We start from the raw sequence: 18,157 nt of genomic DNA, 5'->3' as shown, positions 1-18,157 counted from the left end.
TCGATACTATTTCATGTAGTATCACGATATGTGATTTGGCCTTCAAATCTCAGAATTTCGAATAATATTGCATTTTAAGCAAGTTTTCTTGCATTTTGCTTCGTACGAAAAATCATCGAATTTAGCAATATTTTAACGTTTATCATCTCCTTTTCCTTCATGTTATTTAAACAAAATATCATCGAATTAGGCAATATTTTGCCGTTTTCCACGTTTTTGTGAATTTTCAGTCCATGGGTTTTAATTCATATATATACGATAAAAATGATGCAAACACATAATTGATTAGATAATAACCTTAAACACTTCATTTTCAATCATCTATTTGTTTCTCGTTAAAATACTGAGTAAGATATTGAAAAGGGGAGAAGATCGGTTTTTATTGCATATATCGACGTTTCAGCCGGATTAGAGCGGTTTTACGTGTACATCTTCCCTCGTTAATATAAACGGAAAATCAAGAACATTATAGTTAATTCTAATGAAAACACATTGTTTTTTATCATTTGTATTGGAAACAACATTGTCATATGTCTTTTCTTGGAATTAAATAATACGAAACCTCGCTCTATGATTTGAAGTTAAAATCCTCAAATATGGTTACATAGTGAATTTTTTCACGTTTTTCATGTAGTTTGATATTACGTAAATATATTCATTTTTACCAATATTTCGATACTATTTCATGTAGTATCACGATATGTGATTTGGCCTTCAAATCTCAGAATTTCGCATAATATTGCATTTTAAGCAAGTTTTCTTGCATTTTGCTTCGTACGAAAAATCATCGAATTTAGCAATATTTTAACGTTTATCATCTCCTTTTCCTTCATGTTATTTAAAAAAATATCATCGAATTAGGCAATATTTTACCGTTTTCCACGTTTTTGTGAATTTTCCGTCCATGGGTATTAATTCATATATATATACGATAAAAATAATGCAAACACATAATTGATTAGATAATAACCTTAAATACTTCATTTTCAATCATCTATTTGTTTCTCGTTAAAATACTGAGTAAGATATTGAAAAGGGAGAAGTTCGGTTTTTATTGCATATATCGACGTTTCAGCCGGATTAGAGCGGTTTTACGTGTACATCTTCCATTGTTAATATAAACGGAAAATCAAGAACATTATAGTTAATTCTAATGAAAACACATTGTTTTTTATCATTTGTATTGGAAACAACATTGTCATATGTCTTTTCTTGGAACTAAATAATACGAAACCTCGCTCTATGATTTGAAGTTAAAATCCTCAAATATGGTTAAATAGTGACTTTTTTCACGTTTTTCATGTAGTTTGATATTACGTAAATATATTCATTTTTACCAATATTTCGATACTATTTCATGTAGTATCACGATATAGGATTTGGCCTTGAAATCTCAGAATTTCGCATAATATTGCATTTTAAGCAAGTTTTCTTGCATTTTGTTTCGAACGGAAAATCATCGAATTTAGCAATAATTTGACGTTTATCATCCCCTTTTCCTTCATGTGATTTAAACAAAATATCATCGAAATAGGCAATATTTTGCCGTTTTCCACGTTTTTGTGAATTTTCAGTTCATGGGTATTAATTCATACATATACGATAAAAATGATGCAAACACATAATTGATTAGATAATAACCTTAAATACTTCATTTTCAATCATCTATTTGTTTCTCGTTAAAATACTGAGTAAGATATTGAAAAGGGGAGAAGTTCGGTTTTTATTGCATATATCGACGTTTCAGCCGGATTAGAGCGGTTTTACGTGTACATCTTCCATCGTTAATATAAACGGAAAATCAAGAACATTATAGTTAATTCTAATGAAAACACATTGTTTTTTATCATTTGTATTGGAAACAACATTGTCATATGTCTTTTCTTGGAACTAAATAATACGAAACCTCACTCTATGATTTGAAGTTAAAATCCTCAAATTGGTTAAATAGTGACTTTTTTCCCGTTTTTCATGTAGTTTGATATTACGTAAATATATTCATTTTTACCAATATTTCGATACTATTTCATGTAGTATCACGATATGTGATTTGGCCTTGAAATCTCAGAATTTCGCATAATATTGAATTTTAAGCAATTTTTGTTGCATTTTGTTTCGTACGGAAAATCATCGAATTTAGCAATATTTTGACGTTTATCATCCCCTTTTCCTTCATGTGATTTAAACAAAATATTACCGAAATAGGCAATATTTTGCCGTTTTCCACGTTTTTGTGAATTTTCAGTCCATGGGTATTAATTCATATATATATACGATAAAAATGATGCAAACACATAATTGATTAGATAATAACCTTAAATACTTCATTTTCAATCATCTATTTGTTTCTCGTTAAAATACTGAGTAAGATATTGAAAAGGGGAGAAGTTCGGTTTTTATTGCATATATCGACGTTTCAGCCGGATTAGAGCGGTTTTACGTGTACATCTTCCATCGTTAATATAAACGGAAAATCAAGAACATTATAGTTAATTCTAATGAAAACACATTGTTTTTTATCATTTGTATTGGAAACAACATTGTCATATGTCTTTTCTTGGATCTAAATAATACGAAACCTCGCTCTATGATTTGAAGTTGAAATCCTCAAATATGGTTATATAGTGACTTTTTTCACGTTTTTCATGTAGTTTGATATTACGTAAATATATTCATTTTTACCAATATTTCGATACTATTTCATGTAGTATCACGATATGTGATTTGGCCTTCAAATCTCAGAATTTCGTATAATATTGCATTTTAAGCAAGTTTTCTTGCATTTTGTTTGGTACGAAAAATCATCGCATATAGCAATATTTTGACGTTTATCATCTCCTTTTCCTTCATGTGATTTAAACAAAATATCATCGAATTAGGCAATATTTTGCCGTTTTCCACGTTTTTGTGAATTTTCAGTCCATGGGTTTTAATTCATATATATACGATAAAAATGATGCAAACACATAATTGATTAGATAATAACCTTAAATACTTCATTTTCAATCATCTATTTGTTTCTCGTTAAAATACTGAGTAAGATATTGAAAAGGGGAGAAGTTCGGTTTTTATTGCATATATCGACGTTTCAGCCGGATTAGAGCGGTTTTACGTGTACATCTTCCCTCGTTAATATAAACGGAAAATCAAGAACATTATAGTTAATTCTAATGAAAACACATTGTTTTTTATCATTTGTATTGGAAACAACATTGTCATATGTCTTTTCTTGGAACTAAATAATACGAAACCTCGCTCTATGATTTGAAGTTAAAATCCTCAAATATGGTTGTATAGTGACTTTTTTCACGTTTTTCATGTAGTTTGATATTACGTAAATATATTCATTTTTATCAATATTTCGATACTATTTCATGTAGTATCACGATATGTGATTTGGCCTTCAAATCTCAGAATTTCGCATAATATTGCATTTTAAGCAAGTTTTCTTGCATTTTGCTTCGTACGAAAAATCATCGAATTTAGCAATATTTTAACGTTTATCATCTCCTTTTCCTTCATGTGACTTAAACAAAATATCATCGAATTTGGCAATATTATGCCGTTTTCCACGTTTTTGTGAATTTTCCGTCCATGGGTATTAATTCATATATATATACGATATAAATGATGCAAACACATAATTGATTAGATAATAACCTTAAATACTTCATTTTCAATCATCTATTTGTTTCTCGTTAAAATACTGAGTAAGATATTGAAAAGGGGAGAAGTTCGGTTTTTATTGCATATATCGACGTTTCAGCCGGATTAGAGCGGTTTTACGTGTATATCTTCCATCGTTAATATAAACGGAAAATCAAGAACATTATAGTTAATTCTAATGAAAACACATTGTTTTTTATCATTTGTATTGGAAACAACATTGTCATATGTCTTTTCTTGGAACTAAATAATACGAAACCTCGCTCTATGATTTGAAGTTAAAATCCTCAAATATGGTTAAATAGTGACTTTTTTCACGTTTTTCATGTAGTTTGATATTACGTAAATATATTCATTTTTATCAATATTTCGATACTATTTCATGTAGTATCACGATATGTGATTTGGCCTTCAAATCTCAGAATTTCGCATAATATTGCATTTTAAGCAAGTTTTCTTGCATTTTGCTTCGTACGAAAAATCATCGAATTTAGCAATATTTTAACGTTTATCATCTCCTTTTCCTTCATGTTATTTAAAAAAATATCATCGAATTAGGCAATATTTTGCCGTTTTCCACGTTTTTGTGAATTTTCCGTCCATGGGTATTAATTCATATATATATACGATAAAAATAATGCAAACACATAATTGATTAGATAATAACCTTAAATACTTCATTTTCAATCATCTATTTGTTTCTCGTTAAAATACTGAGTAAGATATTGAAAAGGGAGAAGTTCGGTTTTTATTGCATATATCGACGTTTCAGCCGGATTAGAGCGGTTTTACGTGTACATCTTCCATCGTTAATATAAACGGAAAATCAAGAACATTATAGTTAATTCTAATGAAAACACATTGTTTTTTATCATTTGTATTGGAAACAACATTGTCATATGTCTTTTCTTGGAACTAAATAATACGAAACCTCGCTCTATGATTTGAAGTTAAAATCCTCAAATATGGTTGTATAGTGACTTTTTTCACGTTTTTCATGTAGTTTGATATTACGTAAATATATTCATTTTTATCAATATTTCGATACTATTTCATGTAGTATCACGATATGTGATTTGGCCTTCAAATCTCAGAATTTCGCATAATATTGAATTTTAAGCAAGTTTTCTTGCATTTTGCTTCGTACGAAAAATCATCGAATTTAGCAATATTTTAACGTTTATCATCTCCTTTTCCTTCATGTGACTTAAACAAAATATCATCGAATTAGGCAATATTTTGCCGTTTTCCACGTTTTTGTGAATTTTCCGTCCATGGGTATTAATTCATATATATATATATACGATATAAATGATGCAAACACATAATTGATTAGATAATAACCTTAAATACTTCATTTTCAATCATCTATTTGTTTCTCGTTAAAATACTGAGTAAGATATTGAAAAGGGGAGAAGTTTGGTTTTTATTGCATATATCGACGTTTCAGCCGGATTAGAGCGGTTTTACGTGTACATCTTCCCTCGTTAATATAAACGGAAAATCAAGAACATTATAGTTAATTCTAATGAAAACACATTGTTTTTTATCATTTGTATTGGAAACAACATTGTCATATGTCTTTTCTTGGAACTAAATAATACGAAACCTCGCTCTATGATTTGAAGTTAAAATCCTCAAATATGGTTATATAGTGACTTTTTCACGTTTTTCATGTAGTTTGATATTACGTAAATATATTCATTTTACCAATATTTCGATACTATTTCATGTAGTATCACGATATGTGATTTGGCCTTCAAATCTCAGAATTTCGAATAATATTGCATTTTAAGCAAGTTTTCTTGCATTTTGCTTCGTACGAAAAATCATCGAATTTAGCAATATTTTAACGTTTATCATCTCCTTTTCCTTCATGTTATTTAAACAAAATATCATCGAATTAGGCAATATTTTGCCGTTTTCCACGTTTTTGTGAATTTTCAGTCCATGGGTTTTAATTCATATATATACGATAAAAATGATGCAAACACATAATTGATTAGATAATAACCTTAAACACTTCATTTTCAATCATCTATTTGTTTCTCGTTAAAATACTGAGTTAGATATTGAAAAGGGGAGAAGTTCGGTTTTTATTGCATATATCGACGTTTCAGCCGGATTAGAGCGGTTTTACGTGTACATCTTCCCTCGTTAATATAAACGGAAAATCAAGAACATTATAGTTAATTCTAATGAAAACACATTGTTTTTTATCATTTGTATTGGAAACAACATTGTCATATGTCTTTTCTTGGAACTAAATAATACGAAACCTCGCTCTTTGATTTGAAGTTAAAATCCTCAAATATGGTTGTATAGTGACTTTTTTCACGTTTTTCATGTAGTTTGATATTACGTAAATATATTCATTTTTACCAATATTTCGATACTATTTCATGTAGTATCACGATATGTGATTTGGCCTTCAAATCTCAGAATTTCGCATAATATTGCATTTTAAGCAAGTTTTCTTGCATTTTGCTTCGTACGAAAAATCATCGAATTTAGCAATATTTTAACGTTTATCATCTCCTTTTCCTTCATGTGACTTAAACAAAATATCATCGAATTAGGCAATATTTTGCCGTTTTCCACGTTTTTGTGAATTTTCAGTCCATGGGTTTTAATTCATATATATACGATAAAAATGATGCAAACACATAATTGATTAGATAATAACCTTAAATACTTCATTTTCAATCATCTATTTGTTTCTCGTTAAAATACTGAGTAAGATATTGAAAAAGGGAGAAGTTCGGTTTTTATTGCATATATCGACGTTTCAGCCGGATTAGAGCGGTTTTACGTGTACATCTTCCCTCGTTAATATAAACGGAAAATCAAGAACATTATAGTTAATTCTAATGAAAACACATTGTTTTTTATCATTTGTATTGGAAACAACATTGTCATATGTCTTTTCTTGGAACTAAATAATACGAAACCTCGCTCTATGATTTGAAGTTAAAATCCTCAAATATGGTTATATAGTGACTTTTTCACGTTTTTCATGTAGTTTGATATTACGTAAATATATTCATTTTACCAATATTTCGATACTATTTCATGTAGTATCACGATGTGATTTGGCCTTCAAATCTCAGAATTTCGTATAATATTGCATTTTAAGCAAGTTTTCTTGCATTTTATTTGGTACGAAAAATCATCGCATATAGCAATATTTTGACGTTTATCATCTCCTTTTCCTTCATGTGATTTAAACAAAATATCATCGAATTAGGCAATATTTTGCCGTTTTCCACGTTTTTGTGAATTTTCAGTCCATGGGTTTTAATTCATATATATACGATAAAAATGATGCAAACACATAATTGATTAGATAATAACCTTAAATACTTCATTTTCAATCATATATTTGTTTCTCGTTAAAATACTGAGTAAGATATTGAAAAGGGGAGAAGTTCGGTTTTTATTGCATATATCGACGTTTCAGCCGGATTAGAGCGGTTTTACGTGTATATCTTCCCTCGTTAATATAAACGGAAAATCAAGAACATTATAGTTAATTCTAATGAAAACACATTGTTTTTTATCATTTGTATTGGAAACAACATTGTCATATGTCTTTTCTTGGAACTAAATAATACGAAACCTCGCTCTATGATTTGAAGTTAAAATCCTCAAATATGGTTGTATAGTGACTTTTTTCACGTTTTTCATGTAGTTTGATATTACGTAAATATATTCATTTTTATCAATATTTCGATACTATTTCATGTAGTATCACGATATGTGATTTGGCCTTCAAATCTCAGAATTTCGCAAAATATTGCATTTTAAGCAAGTTTTCTTGCATTTTGCTTCGTACGAAAAATCATCGAATTTAGCAATATTTTAACGTTTATCATCTCCTTTTCCTTCATGTGACTTAAACAAAATATCATCGAATTAGGCAATATTATGCCGTTTTCCACGTTTTTGTGAATTTTCCGTCCATGGGTATTAATTCATATATATATACGATATAAATGATGCAAACACATAATTGATTAGATAATAACCTTAAATACTTCATTTTCAATCATCTATTTGTTTCTCGTTAAAATACTGAGTAAGATATTGAAAAGGGGAGAAGTTCGGTTTTTATTGCATATATCGACGTTTCAGCCGGATTAGAGCGGTTTTACGTGTATATCTTCCATCGTTAATATAAACGGAAAATCAAGAACATTATAGTTAATTCTAATGAAAACACATTGTTTTTTATCATTTGTATTGGAAACAACATTGTCATATGTCTTTTCTTGGAACTAAATAATACGAAACCTCACTCTATGATTTGAAGTTAAAATCCTCAAATTGGTTAAATAGTGACTTTTTTCCCGTTTTTCATGTAGTTTGATATTACGTAAATATATTCATTTTTACCAATATTTCGATACTATTTCATGTAGTATTACGATATGTGATTTGGCCTTGAAATCTCAGAATTTCGCATAATATTGAATTTTAGGTAATTTTTGTTGCATTTTGTTTCGTACGGAAAATCATCGAATTTAGCAATATTTTGACGTTTATCATCCCCTTTTCCTTCATGTGATTTAAACAAAATATTACCGAAATAGGCAATATTTTGCCGTTTTCCACGTTTTTGTGAATTTTCAGTCCATGGGTATTAATTCATATATAAATACGATAAAAATGATGCAAACACATAATTGATTAGATAATAACCTTAAATACTTCATTTTCAATCATCTATTTGTTTCTCGTTAAAATACTGAGTAAGATATTGAAAAGGGGAGAAGTTCGGTTTTTATTGCATATATCGACGTTTCAGCCGGATTAGAGCGGTTTTACGTGTACATCTTCCCTCGTTAATATAAACGGAAAATCAAGAACATTATAGTTAATTCTAATGAAAACACATCGTTTTTTATCATTTGTATTGGAAACAACATTGTCATATGTCTTTTCTTGGAACTAAATAATACGAAACCTCGCTCTATGATTTGAAGTTAAAATCCTCAAATATGGTTGAATAGTGACTTTTTTCACGTTTTTCATGTAGTTTGATATTACGTAAATATATTCATTTTTATCAATATTTCGATACTATTTCATGTAGTATCACGATATGTGATTTGGCCTTCAAATCTCAGAATTTCGCATAATATTGCATTTTAAGCAAGTTTTCTTGCATTTTGCTTCGTACGAAAAATCATCGAATTTAGCAATATTTTAACGTTTATCATCTCCTTTTCCTTCATGTGACTTAAACAAAATATCATCGAATTAGGCAATATTTTGCCGTTTTCCACGTTTTTGTGAATTTTCCGTCCATGGGTATTAATTCATATATATATACGATATAAATGATGCAAACACATAATTGATTAGATAATAACCTTAAATACTTCATTTTCAATCATCTATTTGTTTCTCGTTAAAATACTGAGTAAGATATTGAAAAGGGGAGAAGTTCGGTTTTTATTGCATATATCGACGTTTCAGCCGGATTAGAGCGGTTTTACGTGTACATCTTCCCTCGTTAATATAAACGGAAAATCAAGAACATTATAGTTAATTCTAATGAAAACACATTGTTTTTTATCATTTGTATTGGAAACAACATTGTCATATGTCTTTTCTTGGAACTAAATAATACGAAACCTCGCTCTATGATTTGAAGTTAAAATCCTCAAATATGGTTGTATAGTGACTTTTTTCACGTTTTTCATGTAGTTTGATATTACGTAAATATATTCATTTTTATCAATATTTCGATACTATTTCATGTAGTATCACGATATGTGATTTGGCCTTCAAATCTCAGAATTTCGCATAATATTGCATTTTAAGCAAGTTTTCTTGCATTTTGCTTCGTACGAAAAATCATCGAATTTAGCAATATTTTAACGTTTATCATCTCCTTTTCCTTCATGTGACTTAAACAAAATATCATCGAATTTGGCAATATTATGCCGTTTTCCACGTTTTTGTGAATTTTCCGTCCATGGGTATTAATTCATATATATATACGATATAAATGATGCAAACACATAATTGATTAGATAATAACCTTAAATACTTCATTTTCAATCATCTATTTGTTTCTCGTTAAAATACTGAGTAAGATATTGAAAAGGGGAGAAGTTCGGTTTTTATTGCATATATCGACGTTTCAGCCGGATTAGAGCGGTTTTACGTGTATATCTTCCATCGTTAATATAAACGGAAAATCAAGAACATTATAGTTAATTCTAATGAAAACACATTGTTTTTTATCATTTGTATTGGAAACAACATTGTCATATGTCTTTTCTTGGAACTAAATAATACGAAACCTCGCTCTATGATTTGAAGTTAAAATCCTCAAATATGGTTAAATAGTGACTTTTTTCACGTTTTTCATGTAGTTTGATATTACGTAAATATATTCATTTTTACCAATATTTCGATACTATTTCATGTAGTATCACGATATGTGATTTGGCCTTCAAATCTCAGAATTTCGCATAATATTGCATTTTAAGCAAGTTTTCTTGCATTTTGCTTCGTACGAAAAATCATCGAATTTAGCAATATTTTAACGTTTATCATCTCCTTTTCCTTCATGTTATTTAAAAAAATATCATCGAATTAGGCAATATTTTGCCGTTTTCCACGTTTTTGTGAATTTTCCGTCCATGGGTATTAATTCATATATATATACGATAAAAATAATGCAAACACATAATTGATTAGATAATAACCTTAAATACTTCATTTTCAATCATCTATTTGTTTCTCGTTAAAATACTGAGTAAGATATTGAAAAGGGAGAAGTTCGGTTTTTATTGCATATATCGACGTTTCAGCCGGATTAGAGCGGTTTTACGTGTACATCTTCCATCGTTAATATAAACGGAAAATCAAGAACATTATAGTTAATTCTAATGAAAACACATTGTTTTTTATCATTTGTATTGGAAACAACATTGTCATATGTCTTTTCTTGGAACTAAATAATACGAAACCTCGCTCTATGATTTGAAGTTAAAATCCTCAAATATGGTTAAATAGTGACTTTTTTCACGTTTTTCATGTAGTTTGATATTACGTAAATATATTCATTTTTACCAATATTTCGATACTATTTCATGTAGTATCACGATATAGGATTTGGCCTTGAAATCTCAGAATTTCGCATAATATTGCATTTTAAGCAAGTTTTCTTGCATTTTGTTTCGAACGGAAAATCATCGAATTTAGCAATAATTTGACGTTTATCATCCCCTTTTCCTTCATGTGATTTAAACAAAATATCATCGAAATAGGCAATATTTTGCCGTTTTCCACGTTTTTGTGAATTTTCAGTCCATGGGTATTAATTCATACAAATACGATAAAAATGATGCAAACACATAATTGATTAGATAATAACCTTAAATACTTCATTTTCAATCATCTATTTGTTTCTCGTTAAAATACTGAGTAAGATATTGAAAAGGGGAGAAGTTCGGTTTTTATTGCATATATCGACGTTTCAGCCGGATTAGAGCGGTTTTACGTGTACATCTTCCATCGTTAATATAAACGGAAAATCAAGAACATTATAGTTAATTCTAATGAAAACACATTGTTTTTTATCATTTGTATTGGAAACAACATTGTCATATGTCTTTTCTTGGATCTAAATAATACGAAACCTCGCTCTATGATTTGAAGTTGAAATCCTCAAATATGGTTATATAGTGACTTTTTTCACGTTTTTCATGTAGTTTGATATTACGTAAATATATTCATTTTTACCAATATTTCGATACTATTTCATGTAGTATCACGATATGTGATTTGGCCTTCAAATCTCAGAATTTCGTATAATATTGCATTTTAAGCAAGTTTTCTTGCATTTTGTTTGGTACGAAAAATCATCGCATATAGCAATATTTTGACGTTTATCATCTCCTTTTCCTTCATGTGATTTAAACAAAATATCATCGAATTAGGCAATATTTTGCCGTTTTCCACGTTTTTGTGAATTTTCAGTCCATGGGTTTTAATTCATATATATACGATAAAAATGATGCAAACACATAATTGATTAGATAATAACCTTAAATACTTCATTTTCAATCATCTATTTGTTTCTCGTTAAAATACTGAGTAAGATATTGAAAAGGGGAGAAGTTCGGTTTTTATTGCATATATCGACGTTTCAGCCGGATTAGAGCGGTTTTACGTGTATATCTTCCATCGTTAATATAAACGGAAAATCAAGAACATTATAGTTAATTCTAATGAAAACACATTGTTTTTTATCATTTGTATTGGAAACAACATTGTCATATGTCTTTTCTTGGAACTAAATAATACGAAACCTCGCTCTATGATTTGAAGTTAAAATCCTCAAATATGGTTAAATAGTGACTTTTTTCACGTTTTTCATGTAGTTTGATATTACGTAAATATATTCATTTTTACCAATATTTCGATACTATTTCATGTAGTATCACGATATGTGATTTGGCCTTCAAATCTCAGAATTTCGCATAATATTGCATTTTAAGCAAGTTTTCTTGCATTTTGCTTCGTACGAAAAATCATCGAATTTAGCAATATTTTAACGTTTATCATCTCCTTTTCCTTCATGTTATTTAAAAAAATATCATCGAATTAGGCAATATTTTGCCGTTTTCCACGTTTTTGTGAATTTTCCGTCCATGGGTATTAATTCATATATATATACGATAAAAATAATGCAAACACATAATTGATTAGATAATAACCTTAAATACTTCATTTTCAATCATCTATTTGTTTCTCGTTAAAATACTGAGTAAGATATTGAAAAGGGAGAAGTTCGGTTTTTATTGCATATATCGACGTTTCAGCCGGATTAGAGCGGTTTTACGTGTACATCTTCCATCGTTAATATAAACGGAAAATCAAGAACATTATAGTTAATTCTAATGAAAACACATTGTTTTTTATCATTTGTATTGGAAACAACATTGTCATATGTCTTTTCTTGGAACTAAATAATACGAAACCTCGCTCTATGATTTGAAGTTAAAATCCTCAAATATGGTTAAATAGTGACTTTTTTCACGTTTTTCATGTAGTTTGATATTACGTAAATATATTCATTTTTACCAATATTTCGATACTATTTCATGTAGTATCACGATATAGGATTTGGCCTTGAAATCTCAGAATTTCGCATAATATTGCATTTTAAGCAAGTTTTCTTGCATTTTGTTTCGAACGGAAAATCATCGAATTTAGCAATAATTTGACGTTTATCATCCCCTTTTCCTTCATGTGATTTAAACAAAATATCATCGAAATAGGCAATATTTTGCCGTTTTCCACGTTTTTGTGAATTTTCAGTCCATGGGTATTAATTCATACAAATACGATAAAAATGATGCAAACACATAATTGATTAGATAATAACCTTAAATACTTCATTTTCAATCATCTATTTGTTTCTCGTTAAAATACTGAGTAAGATATTGAAAAGGGGAGAAGTTCGGTTTTTATTGCATATATCGACGTTTCAGCCGGATTAGAGCGGTTTTACGTGTACATCTTCCATCGTTAATATAAACGGAAAATCAAGAACATTATAGTTAATTCTAATGAAAACACATTGTTTTTTATCATTTGTATTGGAAACAACATTGTCATATGTCTTTTCTTGGATCTAAATAATACGAAACCTCGCTCTATGATTTGAAGTTGAAATCCTCAAATATGGTTATATAGTGACTTTTTTCACGTTTTTCATGTAGTTTGATATTACGTAAATATATTCATTTTTACCAATATTTCGATACTATTTCATGTAGTATCACGATATGTGATTTGGCCTTCAAATCTCAGAATTTCGTATAATATTGCATTTTAAGCAAGTTTTCTTGCATTTTGTTTGGTACGAAAAATCATCGCATATAGCAATATTTTGACGTTTATCATCTCCTTTTCCTTCATGTGATTTAAACAAAATATCATCGAATTAGGCAATATTTTGCCGTTTTCCACGTTTTTGTGAATTTTCAGTCCATGGGTTTTAATTCATATATATACGATAAAAATGATGCAAACACATAATTGATTAGATAATAACCTTAAATACTTCATTTTCAATCATCTATTTGTTTCTCGTTAAAATACTGAGTAAGATATTGAAAAGGGGAGAAGTTCGGTTTTTATTGCATATATCGACGTTTCAGCCGGATTAGAGCGGTTTTACGTGTATATCTTCCATCGTTAATATAAACGGAAAATCAAGAACATTATAGTTAATTCTAATGAAAACACATTGTTTTTTATCATTTGTATTGGAAACAACATTGTCATATGTCTTTTCTTGGAACTAAATAATACGAAACCTCGCTCTATGATTTGAAGTTAAAATCCTCAAATATGGTTAAATAGTGACTTTTTTCACGTTTTTCATGTAGTTTGATATTACGTAAATATATTCATTTTTACCAATATTTCGATACTATTTCATGTAGTATCACGATATGTGATTTGGCCTTCAAATCTCAGAATTTCGCATAATATTGCATTTTAAGCAAGTTTTCTTGCATTTTGTTTCGTACGGAAAATCATCGAATTTAGCAATATTTTGACGTTTATCATCCCCTTTTCCTTCATGTGATTTAAACAAAATATCATCGAATTAGGCAATATTTTGCCGTTTTCCACGTTTTTGTGAATTTTCAGTCCATGGGTTTTAATTCATATATATACGATAAAAATGATGCAAACACATAATTGATTAGATAATAACCTTAAATACTTCATTTTCAATCATCTATTTGTTTCTCGTTAAAATACTGAGTAAGATATTGAAAAGGGGAGAAGTTCGGTTTTTATTGCATATATCGACGTTTCAGCCGGATTAGAGCGGTTTTACGTGTACATCTTCCCTCGTTAATATAAACGGAAAATCAAGAACATTATAGTTAATTCTAATGAAAACACATTGTTTTTTATCATTTGTATTGGAAACAACATTGTCATATGTCTTTTCTTGGAACTAAATAATACGAAACCTCGCTCTATGATTTGAAGTTAAAATCCTCAAATATGGTTGTATAGTGACTTTTTTCACGTTTTTCATGTAGTTTGATATTACGTAAATATATTCATTTTTACCAATATTTCGATACTATTTCATGTAGTATCACGATATGTGATTTGGCCTTCAAATCTCAGAATTTCGCATAATATTGCATTTTAAGCAAGTTTTCTTGCATTTTGCTTCGTACGAAAAATCATCGAATTTAGCAATATTTTAACGTTTATCATCTCCTTTTCCTTCATGTGACTTAAACAAAATATCATCGAATTAGGCAATATTTTGCCGTTTTCCACGTTTTTGTGAATTTTCAGTCCATGGGTTTTAATTCATATATATACGATAAAAATGATGCAAACACATAATTGATTAGATAATAACCTTAAATACTTCATTTTCAATCATCTATTTGTTTCTCGTTAAAATACTGAGTAAGATATTAAAAAGGGGAGAAGTTCGGTTTTTATTGCATATATCGACGTTTCAGCCGGATTAGAGCGGTTTTACGTGTACATCTTCCCTCGTTAATATAAACGGAAAATCAAGAACATTATAGTTAATTCTAATGAAAACACATTGTTTTTTATCATTTGTATTGGAAACAACATTGTCATATGTCTTTTCTTGGAACTAAATAATACGAAACCTCGCTCTATGATTTGAAGTTAAAATCCTCAAATATGGTTATATAGTGACTTTTTCACGTTTTTCATGTAGTTTGATATTACGTAAATATATTCATTTTACCAATATTTCGATACTATTTCATGTAGTATCACGATATGTGATTTGGCCTTCAAATCTCAGAATTTCGTATAATATTGCATTTTAAGCAAGTTTTCTTGCATTTTGTTTGGTACGAAAAATCATCGCATATAGCAATATTTTGACGTTTATCATCTCCTTTTCCTTCATGTGATTTAAACAAAATATCATCGAATTAGGCAATATTTTGCCGTTTTCCACGTTTTTGTGAATTTTCAGTCCATGGGTTTTAATTCATATATATACGATAAAAATGATGCAAACACATAATTGATTAGATAATAACCTTAAATACTTCATTTTCAATCATCTATTTGTTTCTCGTTAAAATACTGAGTAAGATATTGAAAAGGGGAGAAGTTCGGTTTTTATTGCATATATCGACGTTTCAGCCGGATTAGAGCGGTTTTACGTGTATATCTTCCATCGTTAATATAAACGGAAAATCAAGAACATTATAGTTAATTCTAATGAAAACACATTGTTTTTTATCATTTGTATTGGAAACAACATTGTCATATGTCTTTTCTTGGAACTAAATAATACGAAACCTCGCTCTATGATTTGAAGTTAAAATCCTCAAATATGGTTATATAGTGACTTTTTCACGTTTTTCATGTAGTTTGATATTACGTAAATATATTCATTTTACCAATATTTCGATACTATTTCATGTAGTATCACGATATGTGATTTGGCCTTCAAATCTCAGAATTTCGTATAATATTGCATTTTAAGCAAGTTTTCTTGCATTTTGTTTGGTACGAAAAATCATCGCATATAGCAATATTTTGACGTTTATCATCTCCTTTTCCTTCATGTGATTTAAACAAAATATCATCGAATTAGGCAATATTTTGCCGTTTTCCACGTTTTTGTGAATTTTCAGTCCATGGGTTTTAATTCATATATATACGATAAAAATGATGCAAACACATAATTGATTAGATAATAACCTTAAATACTTCATTTTCAATCATCTATTTGTTTCTCGTTAAAATACTGAGTAAGATATTGAAAAGGGGAGAAGTTCGGTTTTTATTGCATATATCGACGTTTCAGCCGGATTAGAGCGGTTTTACGTGTACATCTTCCCTCGTTAATATAAACGGAAAATCAAGAACATTATAGTTAATTCTAATGAAAACACATTGTTTTTTATCATTTGTATTGGAAACAACATTGTCATATGTCTTTTCTTGGAACTAAATAATACGAAACCTCGCTCTATGATTTGAAGTTAAAATCCTCAAATATGGTTGTATAGTGACTTTTTTCACGTTTTTCATGTAGTTTGATATTACGTAAATATATTCATTTTTATCAATATTTCGATACTATTTCATGTAGTATCACGATATGTGATTTGGCCTTCAAATCTCAGAATTTCGCATAATATTGCATTTTAAGCAAGTTTTCTTGCATTTTGCTTCGTACGAAAAATCATCGAATTTAGCAATATTTTAACGTTTATCATCTCCTTTTCCTTCATGTGACTTAAACAAAATATCATCGAATTTGGCAATATTATGCCGTTTTCCACGTTTTTGTGAATTTTCCGTCCATGGGTATTAATTCATATATATATACGATATAAATGATGCAAACACATAATTGATTAGATAATAACCTTAAATACTTCATTTTCAATCATCTATTTGTTTCTCGTTAAAATACTGAGTAAGATATTGAAAAGGGGAGAAGTTCGGTTTTTATTGCATATATCGACGTTTCAGCCGGATTAGAGCGGTTTTACGTGTACATCTTCCATCGTTAATATAAACGGAAAATCAAGAACATTATAGTTAATTCTAATGAAAACACATTGTTTTTTATCATTTGTATTGGAAACAACATTGTCATATGTCTTTTCTTGGAACTAAATAATACGAAACCTCGCTCTATGATTTGAAGTTAAAATCCTCAAATATGGTTAAATAGTGACTTTTTTCACGTTTTTCATGTAGTTTGATATTACGTAAATATATTCATTTTTACCAATATTTCGATACTATTTCATGTAGTATCACGATATAGGATTTGGCCTTGAAATCTCAGAATTTCGCATAATATTGCATTTTAAGCAAGTTTTCTTGCATTTTGTTTCGAACGGAAAATCATCGAATTTAGCAATAATTTGACGTTTATCATCCCCTTTTCCTTCATGTGATTTAAACAAAATATCATCGAAATAGGCAATATTTTGCCGTTTTCCACGTTTTTGTGAATTTTCAGTCCATGGGTATTAATTCATACATATACGATAAAAATGATGCAAACACATAATTGATTAGACAATAACCTTAAATACTTCATTTTCAATCATCTATTTGTTTCTCGTTAAAATACTGAGTAAGATATTGAAAAGGGGAGAAGTTCGGTTTTTATTGCATATATCGACGTTTCAGCCGGATTAGAGCGGTTTTACGTGTACATCTTCCATCGTTAATATAAACGGAAAATCAAGAACATTATAGTTAATTCTAATGAAAACACATTGTTTTTTATCATTTGTATTGGAAACAACATTGTCATATGTCTTTTCTTGGATCTAAATAATACGAAACCTCGCTCTATGATTTGAAGTTGAAATCCTCAAATATGGTTATATAGTGACTTTTTTCACGTTTTTCATGTAGTTTGATATTACGTAAATATATTCATTTTTACCAATATTTCGAT

This window comes from Procambarus clarkii, unplaced genomic scaffold (genome assembly GCF_040958095.1).
Source record: "Procambarus clarkii isolate CNS0578487 unplaced genomic scaffold, FALCON_Pclarkii_2.0 HiC_scaffold_976, whole genome shotgun sequence".
Classification (NCBI taxonomy): domain Eukaryota; kingdom Metazoa; phylum Arthropoda; class Malacostraca; order Decapoda; family Cambaridae; genus Procambarus; species Procambarus clarkii.
This window is presented reverse-complemented; position numbering follows the sequence as displayed.